At 39.9% G+C, this 17,512-nt stretch overlaps 1 long non-coding RNA gene across 1 annotated transcript; it reads right to left on the reverse strand.

Moving 5' to 3' along the window:
- Nucleotides 1-1,508: 1,508 nt before the first annotated feature.
- On the reverse strand, nt 1,509-3,366 carry LOC114145635 (uncharacterized). The gene is made up of 3 exons (XR_003595739.1): nt 3,302-3,366; nt 2,173-2,294; nt 1,509-2,098 (listed from the first exon to the last, which is right to left on the reverse strand). It is a non-coding gene; the product is annotated as an uncharacterized LOC114145635 (long non-coding RNA).
- Nucleotides 3,367-17,512: the final 14,146 nt, after the last annotated feature.

The following is a 17,512-nucleotide window of genomic DNA, read 5'->3' on the forward strand; positions in this document are numbered from 1 at the left end:
ATCTTGATGAAAAATAAATCTATCTGCCCATTGAAGCTGCAAACTTTATATCTGCTGGATTTTCTGGTCAATGTGCAAAAAGTATTTTACAACAAACATTAATTATGCTTTGATCTGAGTAAAGACAGAGGTACAACAATTTATTAACTCCTTGCACATTTAAAAAAGTATTTTACATTTGTAACTGGAATATTGTCAAACATGTTAAGGTCACTTCCTTGTGCAGACAGACAGACAGACAGCTTCTCTCAGCCTGGTGGAAAACATGGTGGAGATTAGCATGCCAGCAGTTCTCTTGCCTAAAATCTTTGTAAGCATTTGCACATGCTCAGTTGAAGGCATACACAAGAGTCAGCTGTCAAGTGAAGGGAGTTCCTGGTGCTTTGTTCAAGGTTGCTCTCAACATTTAAAGCAATGGAGCTCTGTCATGACTCCCAGGGTAGGTATTAATTCAGTAACGCTAACACTTTCTCATGGATGTCGACGTGTTTGAAAAACTGCTTTTCAAAGTTTCACCACAAGACATGGAAGTTTAATCACTGCAACTATATAGAGTTCTGTCATAGATTTCTCTAATCTTATTCCCTATACCATAACACCACTAGCCTGGACTGCAGATACAAAGCAGGGTGGTTTTATGTCTTCTTTTTTTTATCCTGAATTCTGACTACCATCTGAAATGTTAGTAAACCTGTCCTTAGGTGACAAGAGTGTGGTTTTCTGCCACTGAAGATGATCTACTTTAGGGTTTGATGTGCATTTTGGAACATTATTTTTCACACCTTTGTTGTGACAAGTGATTATTTCAGCTACTGTTGCTGTTTTATCATCTCAAACAAGCCTGCCAGTTCTCCTCTGACCTTTGAAATTAACAAGGCATTTTTATCCACACAGCCATGGCTCACTGAATAGTTTCTCAGAACATTCTCTTTAAACCCAAGAGATGGTTGTGGGTGAAAATTCCAGTAGAGTTTGGCAGCAGTTTCTGAAATACACAACCCAGCCCATCTGGGACTAACAACCGTAACATTTCTAAAGTGTCTTTATCCCCATTTCTCTCTATATGTTAGATTAATTTACTTGTCAACATTAACCTTTAAATATGCATTTTTAATTTTTAAAGTTCATATTCCATCATATTTAATGAATCTGGTAAATCATTATGCGTCAACAAGAACACTAAGTTCATAGATGCTCCTAAGTTTCATTTACTTTGAACTAAGTAAATTAAATGAAAAGTCCTTCCCCATGTTGTGAAGACATTTTACAAAAGTAGATATTGAAACACAGCTTGTTATGTTCTATTCCACACATCATGCATGGATTTGGACCAGTGATGTGCGGTCAGGGGAGGCAGGTGAGGCATTTCTGGTGTCAATGAATCCTGCACTACATTAAGAGGCGAAAAGCCCAACTTGTGACTTTTATTTTGAATTGTAATATTTTTTCCCACCTTGTGACAATTATTTTTTTTACCTCATATTAAACAATAAATACCGTATAGGTGAAAGAAATAACTTACAATAAAATGCATTTCCTTTTATGAACAGTTTTTGGTTTGCTGAAAAACAAGATATGTTGAAAAAATTACAATTTACACTTTGCAATAATCCAGTCCTGCTAATTGAGTGCTTACCATGAGCCCCTGTGGAAATTTACTCATCAGTGATGTACATTTGATTGCTTGTGTCAGGTCAAAGATAGTGTTCTTTACTTATTTTGATAAGGTTATTTCACCAAACAGAAAGTTTCTGCAATGTGTGGGCAGGAACAGATATGATTGGCTTGAGGCAACTCTAACAATTCACGCTGATTTTAATTACAGCCAACAGGGCGGTGCACACCACATTAAACACACCAGACACGCAGGGCTACGTCTCAGGCAAAGTTGTTCTCTGTGTTTTATCCTTCCTTGTCACTCTTGCTAGTCATCCCACCTTTGGATGCCCCCTCCTTCACTTTAATCCAGTGGCGGAATTTCACTCGACAAGTGATCAAAGACCAGTAGCACGATGCCAGGTGCGGCTGTAGCTTCAACTGTTGACAACCACCTAGCAATTTTTCCTCCTTTCCCCTTTCTGAAAAAAGAGCAGAAAACCTAAACAAGGCTTGGTGAACCGCTGTGAGTTTGAGTCTCTGAAAAACAGTTTCTTCTTTTTTTTTTTTTTTTACTTTCTTCTCTTTTTTTTGCAGAAAGGGAAGTTGGTATAGTTGTTTCCTTCTTTTGACGGTGATCTGTGCTACCTTCTCTTCCTCCCCCTCTGCGCACTGTGTGGTGGACGGTTTGAGGAGTTCTGTGACAGTAAATTACGGTACACTTGAGACAGACGAGCAGCAGGAGTTGTAGAACAGAGAGAGGAAGCGCGGCGGGGTTTAGGCTTTATTAAGACTCAACCACCAGTCACTGGCACAACAACCCAACATGTAGGTGAAAGATGCAGCACAAAGTATCTTTCTCAACCGATAGGTGGTCCACCAGTGAAGTAAGATTCACATCAGCTATAATGGGTATCTCATGTCAAAAAGTGTCGGAAAGTGTTGTTGGAGAATTTTCTATGGTACAGATGGACAATACTGTACTATTAACCAGAATCAGTTATGGTTAATAGTTACAGTTGTGGTGCTTTGACCTGCAGTTCATTAAAAGTTGCTTATGGAATGGAAGTGATGTTGAGGTTTGTTTTTCCATTTTCTTAAATCTACAATTTGTTAATCTATGGAGAACAAGCTGTGATTGAAAAAAAATCGTTCTACGCAGACACACAGCTTGCATTCTGTCTCATAAAATTAGGCAGGTAGGATTAGAGTAATCAAATGTAAGTTTTTCTATATAACAAATGTGATTATTAGAAGGTCTCAGACTGAAAGACTTTGTTTTTAGAAAAGCAGAAGAAATATCCAACCGCACTTGCACAATTACTTTGTTTGATCTGAGCTCTTTGTTTGACTTTATAAGTTTAAGCCAAGTAGAGATCAGGCCAAGAAGACCAATCACGGGCCAACAAAAATAAGATCTTGATTCAGATCCAGGAGAGCTACGGATAAAATTATCTTATGAGGACATTAATTGTTAATAATAAGTCAAATACTTTTTAGGAAAGTTATGTTGGGGAATTCAAATAACCTGCCTATTTTATTATTTACTGAATTAGAACAGCAAGTGGAAGTTAATTTAGTTTTAACTTTATAAATTTCAAAATTGCACAATAAACTAAGTGGCATTTGTCATGTTCTGTAGGTGGCATTCCTTGTCTCCTTCAAAATGTTATAAGATCAAACAGCACTCAGTAGGAAGCAGTACCTGACATGCTCGACAGTCAAGCAGGATGAAATCAGTGCGAGTCCTTGGTCAATCTCTGTCTGAAGTCGCCATGGGAATCAATGTTTGTACTTAGAGCTAGAATTTGGATATGAGTCACTTGACAACCAAGTCTAGGTTCTTTTACACATGTACGCTACAACAGTGGTTAAAGAAGGAAAACATATAAGAGGCTCCCATTGAAAAAGTCCTGCATGATTGATGATGTTATATTAAGTTATCTAAATGTGACTAATGCAGTGTCTGAACTCACTGCATCAGTTTAGTTCAGTTGTCTGAACTGAAACAGTGAATAATTTCTAATTTCTTTAACAAGCACCGTTAAAGACATCCTGTAATCATGAAAGAAAAATGTCTGTTTCAGAAGAATCAAATTATTGGCAAGCATCAAACAAAGAAATCATCTAAGGAGATTGATGAAACTGAAAAAAAAAGAAATGGTAGAAGAAGTGTTCAAGGATTTGCTAAAAACTGAAAAGAAATCAGGGAACCAGAAGCAATGTTTTTGCAAAACATTTAAAAAATGTTGAATGACTGGTGATCAGTTAAAGGTTCGGTGTAATCGAATAATAAAAAAAACAGCAGGATGGTTCTGGTTTGGGTTCTGTTCCCAAAGAATGAGGTCAATTGTATTTTTAATGTATAGAACAGAAATAAGCCAAGCCCACATAGAAACAAATAGGAACATTTCATCTTACTGGACTTAGGTCAGATATGCACCACAAAAAAGAGATATAGCAGACTCTGTCTAGATGGTAGTTGGCAATACCTAAAATCAAGCTATATTCAGAGTCTTTGGTACAGATGCGTTCAAAAACAAAAATGCAGCAGTTTCTTGCTTGCTAATGTATTTGATACAATACAATAATTTACCTCTTTTTAAAAAGATCTAAGAATTGCTTGGTCAATAATTCTGCTTCACCTTAGTCTCCAAGCATCTACAATACCACATCTATATCAATGTTTGTCCAAACTTATGTTCACAAAAGCAGGAGACTGCTTTTTGTGCCCTATACATGATCTTTGGCAAAATAGTCTGACTTCCCATGTGTCATTAATGGATTCAGATGAACTTAAACTACAGAGATTATAGTGATAAGTGCATCAAAAAGAAGGCAACTTTGTTTCACTGCTCAGCCCGAAGGATTGTTCAGTTCTGAACATGGGTTGGAAGCTTGGTTGTAGTCAGAACAAAGACACAAATAGGCATCCGTGGTTTAAAGAAAGACACATTTTCAGTGTCATTTCAGTCTCTGCCACACAAAATAAAAAACTGTAGATTCTATGATGGTAAAGAATATGCCGTCGTTCAGAAAAATCTCATCTGCTCTCTTTGAAGTAACGGCTATCGCAATAAATAAGGCAGAAGATTATCAGAGCGAAACAAAATAATGGAAGAAGAAATTATTACGTTTGAGAAAACAAATCTAACATATTCAGCCAGTTCCTTTTAAGTACAAATTAAGACGGATCATTGCGGATGGCAAAAAACGGGCGGCAGGAGAAGCTGTTAAATTGAATGTTCATATAAAGTATTTCAAATGCTGTCTAAATAAAAAAAAGAAATGAAAAAGGAGAGAAGAAAGGGTTGGGAAAAAAATAGATTTACATTATAAATGCACACGTTTCCTTTCAATAGGCCTCTTCAAAACTCTGTCAGGTTTTTAATGGTGGGCAAGTTCAAAGTGGCACTAGAGTCCCACTGCTTCCAGAGATACAACAGGAACAGTGTGAGTGTGACCGTATCCACATGCGGTCTTTCTGTCCTACACATACACTCACACTGTGTCCTGGTTCTTCACACCAAATCCTCTCATACTACCTGCTGTATTGTGTGAAGTGTGTATATGTGACTGACAAGTGTGTAAGAGAAATCGATTGCTGTCACTTCTTTGTCGTTCCCATGGTTCCTTCCCTCCCATCCACCTCTGCTTCACCACTCCGCACTATTTTTTTTCTCACTTTCTTCCAGCTTCTTTCACTCTGTAATTTAACTTCTTCTGCTTTGCTTCTTCTTTTCTCCCAGTTTGTCCTGGATTGTTGGCAGGGGATTGCTGGAAATGGTATCCCGGGGAACGTTACAAACACTCTGCAAGGCGCTCCGGATCCCGGCACCATCCAGCCCCATCTAACCAGCCGTGCCCCACGGTGATATCGCTGCATCAAAGCCACAAATCTTTTTCCCCCCCTTTTTTTCTTCTTTGCCTCCCTCCGCGTTTCTCTGTCTCTTTTTCTGTGGTGGCACTTCCAGCAGCTTCGAATGTTTAAACTTCATATATCAGCCTCATTACGGAGGCTCAAAGCTTTCCATCTACTACTAAAGGCGCTCATTTGAATTTTTAATCACACGTACGTACGAGTGCTGCGCTCAGCAACTATCTGACGCGGGCGTGTACATACACACCCTTTCAGTCACATCTCTGCTCCTTCAGCTCTTTCGCAGTGTTCTTCCTGTGAAGTTTTCAAGTTCAAACTCTGGGAAAAAAAAAAAAAAGTCTCCGTTAAATGTTCACCCGACATGTTTGGAGTCGGAGCCATAATTGTCGGCACTCGCTTCAGATGGCATTGTAAGCATAGTCGCTTTGCTGGTGGGCGGCAGAATGTTTGCTTGGGGTAACTGTAGCCTTGGACAGGCAAGCCGAGGTGCTACTTTAGCACTGCCGCTCTCTTTGATGTTAAATGTGTAGTCTGAGCGTAGAGAATGTTATATATAAAAAATACAGTGACACATCACTCGGTTCCCTTACTGGATGTACTGTAGCTATGGAAGGCCTTCTCACGCTCGGTTACCATGTGCATACAGTCTTGGCTAAGCTACAGAGGGACTTTGTATCTTGAGCAATAACAGGGAGAGAGAGAAAGAATCCTTTAGATCTTCCTGCAAGAAGTACACCTTTGAATCTGAATTTCCTTACAGAAAAAAAAAGCTCTTTGAAAATCTAATGCATAAACATTATCTCACCCCCCCCACCACCACCACCATATCCTTCTTCTTACTGCTTCCATTCCCTCCCTCTCACCTAAAGCGCAAAAGCTTCTGAACGACTTTGGAAGAACTTTCTCTTTTTTTTAAGAGTCTTCAGTAACTTAAATACAAGGCGGTCTGGGATTTGGATATTGTTATGTCTCATCAAAGGAAGAGATCTTCTGCTGTCCTCCCTTGCTGGTTTTCTTGTTGTCTGTCAAGAAAGATGCCCCTCCTCAAGACTCACTGTAGTCTGAAATACCATGCTTCGCCCTATTCCATTTCTTCTACTTTTGGTTTTTATTTTCTAAAAAGTAATCTTTGTTAGGTGTTAAGCTACCTGATAGAATTGGTGGCTCTTTTGGCTCCCAAACATCTCTTTTGTAATCAACAGTAGCCTCATGTATGTCAATAAATCGTTTTGCATTCAGTGTTTTTATAAGAAGCCTAATTTTATGAATTTACTACCAAAGCTGTTATTCTTACTTTTGTGAAATATCTTAAGCTTAATTTTCATTTAACTCAAAGACAAAAACAGTAAATGGTCTGAACAGATATGAGTATTCAGTCCCCCTCTCTGTTTTCACATAATGGTACGATCCCTTTTTGTCATATGTGATTGGCCACAAGCTGGTCCTTGTTATTGACTACAAGGCCTCGACTCTTAGAGCGCATGACCCATCACTCTGAGTCACCAAATAAAAGAAATCAGCTGGAGAATGTCAGCAATGGTTGATTTTTGCTGCAAACACTTAAAAAAAGAACAGATCTAACTACTTCAATATGGCAGTATAATGTAGAGCTGCCATCAAAGACCAAAAGAATTGCCAAAAATATTCTCTACGATGGACTATCCAGAATGTACACCCTTGGAAAAGGCAACGGCTCCCTTTTGACCAAAGACAAGTGGGCATAGACGATGGATGGATGGATTTTAGAAAGTATCTGTCTGTGTGTGCAAAACTGTACCCTGGGCCAAATGCCCTTCATAAAAGTGTTGCCTTTTATTAAGGGCAGCACTCGTAGAATAATCGCTACTGGACTCACTCGTGCTGCATTTATTGATTTCTTTTTGCAATTGACAACCTCTGCTGACAACCTCGCTTCTTTCTGCAAATCCCCACAGCGAGTGGCAGGCAGTCAAGATTGTGTCTTCCTGATGTCATCGTCAGGCTTTTGCAGCTTGGAGTCTAGAACGTCATCATAAGTCTGATGGCTTGGTAATAAAAAGCCTTGCAATGACTCAAAAATGAAACCAAAATTACATTACTTTGAGATTCATTTAATGCCACCCATGTGTCACCCCTCTCCCACTCATTCTTTTCTCTCTTTTCTATTAAAAAACCCTCTTATACACCACGAATGCTGCCCATTGCTGACACCCCCGTTTCGCCTCCCCTCTTGCACCTGCCGCTGTGAACAGCAGGATCCCAGTGTGTGATTCTGTTCATCCCTCGCTTTTTTCTCTGCACTTACTGCTCGTCCCTCCATCTCTTTCTTTCATGTGTGCACTGCTGTCAAGCCCAGCTGGATCAGGCCTGGCAGTCTATTCGCATGCTGTCTTTGTTGGTGTTGAAACAAGCAGCGCTAAGCCACTGATGGTAAAGCCCCCAAACTCATCTTTTTATGTCCATCTAAGAGACTAAGTTGAAAAGAGGCAAAAAATGTGCATATATAGACTCATTCACAGTTGTCATGCTTGTTCTTGGAAAAACACAACTAAGGTCAGTAATTTTGTTTTTTATAGTTTTTTTCAGTAAACACTTTATATTGAAGACTTTCTCAAAGTTTTACTGTAGAACAAGGGAAGGCACTCTGAAGTATGGCAGAGTGACTGAACTTAGTCTTAATGCGAGTCTTGAAACCACATTTTCATCAGTGCGACGAGAGCTATGAAGGTGCTATTTATTTATAGATTTATTAACAAATAAATCCAAAGGTGGTTCAAATGTGCTTGTGTTCTTTTAGAAAAAAATCACTGAACTGAAGATCTTCAATTACAAGCATACTTACAGCTGATCTTGGTGGATTCAACCAAAACTGTGTCCAGATGTAACAAACATGACAGTTAAAATTCGCTTAGTGCAGCGTTTCTCAATTCCGGTCCTCACGCCCCCCTGCTCTGCATGTTTTAGGTGTTTCCCTTCTGCTACACACCTGGATCAAATATTTTGGTGATCAACAGGCTTCTGCAGTACTTAATGGTCATACAATAATTTGAATCAGATGTTCTAGAACAGGGGTCTCAAACTCCAGTCCTCGAGGGCTGCAGTCCTGCAACTTTTAGATGTGCCTCTGCTGCACCACACCTGAATAGAATAATTAGGTCATTAGCAAGGCTGGGAGAACTAATCTACACAAGGAGGAGGTAATTAAGCCATTTCATTCCAGCGTTTTTTGTACCTGTGGCACATCTAAAAACGGCAGGAATGCGGCCCTCGCGGACTGGAGTTTGAGACCCCTGTTCTAGAAGAGAGGCACATCTAAAACATGCAGAGCCGGGGGGCCTGAGGACCAGAATTGAGAAGCACTGGCTTAGTGTCAGATACAGTTAAAAAATGAGCCATGCTTTTATAAAATTTTCTAAACACAGAATTTGTTTTCACATGAAGGAATAGACACATTGGAAAATGTTTTAAATTGACAACAGAACTACTCTCAGAAAATGTAGCTACAAAGAATATCACAGTATATCAGTCATTTGTGAAAACAAAAATGGGGATTCGTTTTTCCTGAAGTTTGGATGAAATCTCCTTTTGTCCTGTCCTCATGAACCCTGCATTGTATGACCTCTCATCACCTGAACTATACAGTGTATAGTTTAAGGCTCATACAGGCCACAAGAAATGCTGACCCTTATGTCTCCTTTAAACAACTGAAACAGTATATCAGCATTGTGTTGCAAAATTGTTGCCACTAATAACTTAAGTTTGACTCAGTAAGACCTTTAATGATGGTGAGTTCAGTTATGCCCAAACAGACATATAATCTGTACACACCAACACACACAAACAGATACATCACTGCAAGCCATCCCTTTCAAATTCTAACTTCATCCTAATTCTTCTCAAAACATCCGCCGTTTTTTGATGTTTCATTTACATGGACAGAAAAAAGAGAGAAAAAAAACATCAAAGATGAACATTTCAGCAATCAGCTATCACTCAATTAGCGCTCAGCCACTTTTCCTCTTGTGCACTTCCGAAGTAGAGCGTGGAGGGTTTTTGAAAAGTCTTTGAAAAAAAAAAAAAAAAATCATACTTTTCCCTTTATCACTTCATCTCATTGCAAAACAATTTCTTCCTATTATCCTCACAGCAGGGAGCCCCGATGTCCTGTAAAGGTGTGCTGCCATGCTTTATAGGCAGAGACGAGAAGCCTCTTTTATGCTTTGCACCTTGTACCCCGGATACATTAAACAGAATCAAAGACGACATTTACATACCATTTGTGTTTCATGTTTGAGGAGCTGAGACAGACTCTGCGTTCATCCTATGTGAACGTTGGAACATTTTGACTTTCTGAACTTTTGTGGAGAAAGATATAAAGGGAATGGATGATTGAAGGATAGAAGGAGAAAGATGAAGAGTATCACTCTCAAAGTTTTGATACAATTCTGTTTTGATATTTTGTCACAAATCTCCTCGTTTACGTTCAACTTTAGTGGCGTAAATTAGAATTTGCATGAAACTTCCTCTTACTCTCAAAGCTCAAACCTCAGCTGAGACGAGTTATCCTTATGATCTTGTCCTTCATATGTTTGACATGCTAAAAGACAAATTAACTATGATCTTTACTATATTTCCAACAAAATGACATTAACATGCAGAATTAAACCGGTTTTATTTCATGATATGCCTCACTCTTATCCCTGCTCATCTAGAGTGTTTGTTAATGTCTGCCTCAGTGTCGCTTTTATATCAGTTGGCAAACATGAAACAATGTCTCCGACTCATTCAGATCAAGTATATATTAAATTTTACAATGTGCATTTTCCCAAAAGTTAGAATCATCTTCTCATTTGGTTTGATTGCAAAACCTGTTAAGCTAACTTCCTACCACAAACAAAAATGGTTCAGCAATGGCTTGAGAAGCAAAAAGGTTGAGGTGTTGATGTGATCTCCATATTCCCCAGAGCTTGATCCTATCAGGAAACTGCAACTTGCTGGACAAGAAGTCAGACATATGGAGAAGTCGCCTTGCAACTTATAAGATGCAACAAAAATCTGCTGCCGAAATCTCAGTGGCACATAAAACAGAACGCCTTCAGGAGTCTGGTTGATAACATGCCTCAATGGGTCAGGTTTTCATAATGCAATGCTTAATGAATGAATGTATATTTAAACAAATATTTAAACAAGGCACAGCCAGGAATAGAAAATTAGGGGGAAAAAAACAACAATCAATTTCTGAGAAAATTGTGATTTTTGTTTTTTAGCTTAAAATACTAATTAAAGTCATGAAGAAATCACCCCATGCTTTAAATAGCAGTTTTGGATGTTTTAGAAATGGTAACATTTGTATTTGAGTTCAGTTTGCTTGCACAATAAATGTGATGCACATGTTTAACATACCAGGCTTTGTTTTTTCTATTCACACACTTTTGTTATGGTTTCGGCCTGCATGCTTAACGTTGGACCATTCACTCCTCCAGAACGAGCATGTAGTGACAGTAGACAGTCACTTGTGTTTTTCATTGTCTTTAGAGCAATCCCTCATACTGTTGAAAATAACTGGGGTCAAAGTGCTTGCCACACAAACTTGCACCTGCTGTGCAAACACTGTAACCAGGGCTCCTCTGTCCAAATACTCTTACATTACTTTTCTTTCAACGTTCAGCTCACTTCAAGCTCCTTTTCCGCTTCCCAAACTCTGCCTCTCCCTCTCTTTTACTATTCCTCTCTTTGCGTTCCTGTACACTTTTATCTCTCCCCCGCCGCCCCACCCCACCTGCAGGTTTAATGAAGTCTGCTCTTGTGTAATCTTACAGCGATCAGGCCCTCTCACCTCCCTTCTCTGACTCAGGTGTGTTCTCCAACAAAGAGCCATTGTTCCCGAGAACCACTGCTGAAGCTTGCCTGGCACAAGCACACACCTGCAGCCAACAAAGATACCTTTATTCACCTTACACATGCGTGCACACGCACCCACACGTGCATAACATGCCAACATGCAGAGGATCAACCTGTAATGCTACATGTTAATGTGGACGGTTTGAAATAACTGTTATCTCTTGTGAAGGAATGAAGAAACCAAATTTTAAAAAGTGGGGCACAAGAAAAAGAGAGAGGGCAGAAAAATGCAGCCAATTACATCGTTGTTTTTGTTTGCACAAACTGGTAACGACAAACCCACATTTTCCTTTTAATTCAAGATTATGTGCTACTTTGTGCTGGTGTATCTCGTGAAATCCAATAAAATAAACTGAAGTTCTTGGCTGTGACAGGATAAAATGCAAAAAGCTGAACTATGAGCAATACTTTTGCAAAGAACCGAAGAATCTCAAATACCAAATAACAAAGATGATCTCTGCTGTGCAAAAGAAGCAACACCAGGGGATTTCCCAAGCACCTGCTGCAGTTTATTTTGAAGGAAATAGACAAGTAATCTTTGTTTTCCCTCTTCTCTCTTCCATCACCTGAAACCTGAAGTCAGTGTGCACCTAAGGGCAGAAAGTTGGTGAAGGGATGATGACAGCAAGGACTGAGGAGAAAGAACAGAATAGAAGCAGTCAGGGGATAAGCAACAGAAAACAATGCAGTGGGGCGGATAAGACAAAAACGGGAAGAAGGGGTAAGAAAAAAAAAAGAGAAGGGAATGAGTTCTTGCAATTGAGATGTCACCTCACCATCACCAGCTAAAGGGTGCAGACCTGCAGGCAGGCTTTCTCCAGTTCTCAGATATCGCCGTGTTTTAGTCTATGCACGTCTCTGTGAGAAAGGCAAAGTCTGCTCTCATTGTGATTGGATTTCACCTCGCTGTGTATGGCGAACACACGTTTCGCCGGAGGATGATGTGCCGACACTAGATAGACTCCGTCCGCCCCCCCGCAACCCCACCTCAAGGTTAGGGAGGTGGAAACATCATGACATGGCGGCACATACAATAGCTGACTCGGAGGCAAGAACAACAACGCTGGAAGCAAGTGTGCACGGCATGTGACACAGTGTAACTACACAACACGGGAGTGTTACCGTTTTCTGGATGAGGAAATGGCTGGGGTTAAATTAGAAGATCTGTTTCACGCTTCAAACTGAAAGAAGTTCACAACCTCAGCTTTGCACCTCCACTTGTTTGCCTGAACTCCAATTTGCAGCAAGAGAACTGTAAAGTTGTGAAGTATTTTGAGAATAATCTAAGTGGGTTATGAGCTTCTCTGACGTTGGAACATGGGGGAAAAGGGGGGTGGAATATGACTGAAGGGGAGGGGTATGGGTGTGGGGGTAAAGGATGCTTTTGTGATTTTACATGTGACAGGAGTGAAGCGAGGGATGGAAATAGAACAATGGAAGAAATGCTGAGCTTCTGAGGAGGCCCTCAAAGACTTCCAACTCAGAGCCTGATAAAAGCTCCTCTATTTCATATCCCCGCACCCCCTTTTCTGTCTTACAAACACACACACACACTCATATCTCACTAAAGAAAATAGTATCAAGCCTTGTGTGTGTGTGTAGCTGAGCGACAGATCGCCAGGGTGTGACAACCATGATGGTTTCAAGCTGAGGATTGTTTCTTGAAACAGAGTCAAGGCGGTGTCATATTCTGATCGCCGCAGGATGAAAGTAGAATAAACATGGTAAACATGCCAGGAAATTTTGGTAAAAAATATCTAAAAGTGAGCCATACAATGGGAGGATGGCAACTGTCTGAGAAGTGGCAGTCTCCTTCTGTGGTTGGCTGTCAGTGACACTGCCTGTAAAGAGCACTTTGTGGATTAATGGGAGTGTCCTAAACATAGAGGAAAATAGTACTGGTTTTAAATATTAGAAATTTGAAATGGGGAGCAATAAAAACACCTTCGAATCAACAAATTGAGATCATTCAATCCATGCCATGGCCACAGATGCATAAAATCCAGCCTCTACAAACACTAGAGAAAGAATGGGTTGCAGTCAGGAGCTCAGCGAATTCTTGTATGGTACTGTGGCTCCTGTTCATTAGGTCCAATTAGAAAATTTCGTTGCTACTAAATATTCCGCAGTTAATAATTTTATTATTATAACGTGGAAGTGAGTGGAAACAACAGTATCTAAGGCAGTATTCTCTAATTGCAGTCGTCACGGTTCAGAGTCCTGCAACTTCAAGATGTCCTTCAAGTTGCAACTTCAAGATGTGTCCCTTGTCCTGCATACTTTAACTAAATAGCTAAACTGCCTCAATAGCAAGCAGTCATGCTCTAAAGGAGCCAGGTGTGCTGAAACAGAGAGACATCTAAGAGCGGCAGGACACCGGCCCTTGAGGACTGGAGTTTGAGACCACTGATCTAAGCCATGAAGTGGTAGGCCACATAAAATCACACAGCAGGATCAGTGGTCACCAACCTTATGCAGTCAACAATTACAGACTTCCAAACTTTATGTGACCCTCAGACAGCAGCTATTACAGTCGAGATGTGCTGTCTAGCATACTGAATCATGTCCCATTGTCTGGAAATTTAGACAAACTGCTGGCAGTTTGCAGGAGAACAGCACTTGCCTGACTGCATCGTGTCAAGTTTCTTGTAGAGGAGATTGTGGTGTTCTGTTATCTGTCGGGAGTTGGGCTTGACCGATTTGTTCAAGTGAAAAGAAGTCTTTATGCTGCTACATAGAAAGACATTTTGGACAATTCCATGCCCTCAACTTCGTGGGAGTAGATTTGGGATGGTCCCAAATCCAGAGACCTAAAAAAAAAGGATGACACCAGAGTGAACCAAAGGAGAATATATGCTGAGGGTATTTACTAAGTGGGAGCAGCTGAGTGGGGAACCTCAGAGGACAGACAGAGAGAATCTACTGGAATGACCACCTGAACTGGAGCCAGACATTCAGAGATCAGAGACAAAAAAAAAAAAAACTGAGCACAGCTTAATGTAAGAATTACTAAGATACTAAGACAAAATGGGAAAAAGGAACTCAGAAAGAGAAACAGAAATGGAGAACGAGGTATTGAAAGGACCAGATTAAAAGAATAAAAACAGTCCAACACATCTCAATATTGTCCTGTTCAGACAGCAGTTATGCTGACCCATGTGCAACAAATTCTGGTGTATTCTGACACCTCTCAGTCAGAACCAGCAGTACCTTCTTCTGCAATTTGATGTGCAGTTGCTTGTCTCCTCCACACGAGTCAAATTTTGCTCCTCCTATCACAAAGATGCTAATTGCTGAAACAGTACGACATGCCCAGGTGCTGTATCTGCCCTAATCATCGGCCCTTCTTCACAGTACTTGACAGTTGATTTAAGTTCATTTGTCCTGATGTATGCTATATTATTTCTATAATGTACATTGGCCAAACATCTTCTCTTTGGTTTCAATGTTGTTTCAGTTTAAATGTTTCAGTTTGTTCAGCTGAAACTTTGCAAATCTCATGCAAAGCCTTTATGGCAGGCCAGACTCATTCACATCTCTGTTTATTGTATTTTAGTGAACTTTCACATTTATCTTGTTAACTCAGCCTGTTGATTTTATACGCCATGCACGTGGCTTGTGATGTAAAACCTTTTTTTAGTCTGTCATTTTGCTAAATTACAGTCTTATTTTCTTTTTATAAATAGTTTTGTAACACTCCCTAGATTGTTTGATGATGAGATTTACTTAAGCATAATTTTTGTTGTCTTTCCTTGCAGGTGCCAAAATGACTGTTTGGTTCTTATGATCAGTCTTGCGCTTTTATGAACACTTACTTATTCAGAAACCGGTAGAAAGTCATAGTCAGGCCACAGAGCTAAAAAAATCTAAAGCATTAAATTCTCTGGAGAGCCACATACTGTTTTTTATTGTCTTACTATTTTCTCTTTGCCCTCAGCTAGTATGTTATATCACTGCAGGTGTCTGTCGGTAAGAGCAAAGCTCAGTGACTTAGAGTATAGGGAAGCATAATATGGCAGATTTGTTGCATCAGCAACATATTGTGTCTTTAAACATGCGTCTGGTTAGCAGCAGCAATTGTTAAGAGGAAATAAAGAGATTGTTTTGTTTTGGTTTCTTTGCAAAATGGCTCAAGTGCAGTAAGACAGACAGCATCTAAAAACATCTACCAACTTTCGACAGCTGGTCATGTTGAGGTCGGCTTACAGTAGCGCCACAAGCTTTATAATTTTGGATGATGGATTTAATAACAGCGCTACATTACAACTTTACAACATTTCCGTGACTTGTCTCCCTAGTTTTCATTATTCTGTTTGTTCACTAATGTTCATAAAAATTTCTGATGCCTTCACATAACAGAGGGATTATATTGAGATTAAATAAAACACAGAAATACTTTATCTAATCAATAGATGCATTCTGACTGCATTTGGTTGCACTGTATTTTATTTAGCAATGTCTGAGTAGAGGGGAATGAATACAAATTTAAGAATTCTTTTGGATTTTTATTTGCAAACATTGCTGAGAACCATTTCTGGATTTTCTTTGAGTTGCTCAAAAATGCAACAAAATGCAAAAAGGGGCAAATATGCCAACTGTACATTTGCAGTCCACTGTACCTCTAACATATGCACCACTGACAATAAACAGCTAATGAAGGTTTTATTTATGGCTTTTGTTTCCATCATGTTTCTATGTTTCTATCAAATATGAATCAATTCATGATGGTAATGTGTGGGACGTTTTGGTGTGTTTTGTGCATATTCTGCCCGAGTGCGTTCAGAACTTTCTTTATGCTGTTCTTGGTCTCCTGCCTTCTGAAGCATGTGGAGCGAGGGAAGCTAATTAGACTTGCTCAGCCTTGGAAGTTGAGGAGCAGGGGGGATTGTTAGCTGGCGGACTCATGGCGCCTCCCTGCGACATGATTGATTTGGACTGTCACAGCACTCAGCTGGGTGTCATTGCAGGACGACATTACAACGTCTCATGGTAACATCTCCCCACCACCCCAAACGCAGTCGCCATTGTTCGACCCACATCAAAGCACAAAAGGAGACACATTAGCATTTTTAATTAGAGGCGAGACTGGACGCTGTGCAGGCACCCCGGATTTGAATTGATACTTTATTCTCCGGGTGCCCACTCTTCCCCTCCTCGAAATGATCTCACCTACAACACCCCGTGCAATACACACACACTTAGACAAACACACAAATAAAAGGGGCATGCCAAAGGGGTTATGGTGTGACCCCGTGGTGGAAAATTAACGAGACCCATCTGCAGTCAGACTTCAATTAGCATTCAAGAGTTTGCCCTCATTTTCAGAACAAAAGTCTTTCTTTCTGAATATTTTCTTGTCTTGCGAATCAGAAAACAAGGGCCACCAGAAGGTTCTCCTTTGCGTTGTGCATGGCCTCCCTTGGAACACGCAGACGGATAATTAGGGCTACACTCCTGGTGAGAGGACAAAGATGATGCTAATTCAATTCATGAAGGGGTCTCCCGCTAATTACGAACAGAGTTTCTCTCTCTACTGAGTGAACAATTGCACAGCTGAGTGGCTAAGGTTAAAGGGAGCAGCGTTCATGTTTGGAATCAAACGAGATTAGCTCTGATTGGTGTGTCCCTTCAGCCCTCTCAGGAATAATTTAGCTAATAAAGTACCTGAACTGCCTCTTTTATGTTTCGGAATTAGTCTGAAAGGGGAAAAGGAAGTGAATAAAAGCTAGCTGTTGATAATTAAGACGCTAAGACAGCTTATTCCAAGCCGATGTTAAAGCAAATAAAGACAACTAATTTTCTTTTTAAATTAAAGCGACAACAAAAAAAGCGGTTGTATTGAGTTACCCCTATTGATAGCTAAAAGAAAAAGGAAAAACCATGCCAACTATTAATGAGAAATTGGTATTCAAAAGCCTCATGGCTATTCTTCCATTGAATAGGAATTTAATACAAATGATTTCTGTAAAATTTTGAAAATGTGCCGACCATTCAACCTAAGCAATAAAATGGTTACACCATTTCAAGTGATGACAAGTGGGAAATTGGCACACGAACAGCGTGTCCGCTTGTGAAAGCTCCTGTCAACACAATCACAGATGACAATCAGAGGACATGGCAGTTTTTGAATGTTAATTTAAAATAGTTTATTTTTGT

Source organism: Xiphophorus couchianus, chromosome 5 (genome assembly GCF_001444195.1).
Source record: "Xiphophorus couchianus chromosome 5, X_couchianus-1.0, whole genome shotgun sequence".
In the NCBI taxonomy this organism is placed as follows: Eukaryota; Metazoa; Chordata; class Actinopteri; order Cyprinodontiformes; family Poeciliidae; genus Xiphophorus; species Xiphophorus couchianus.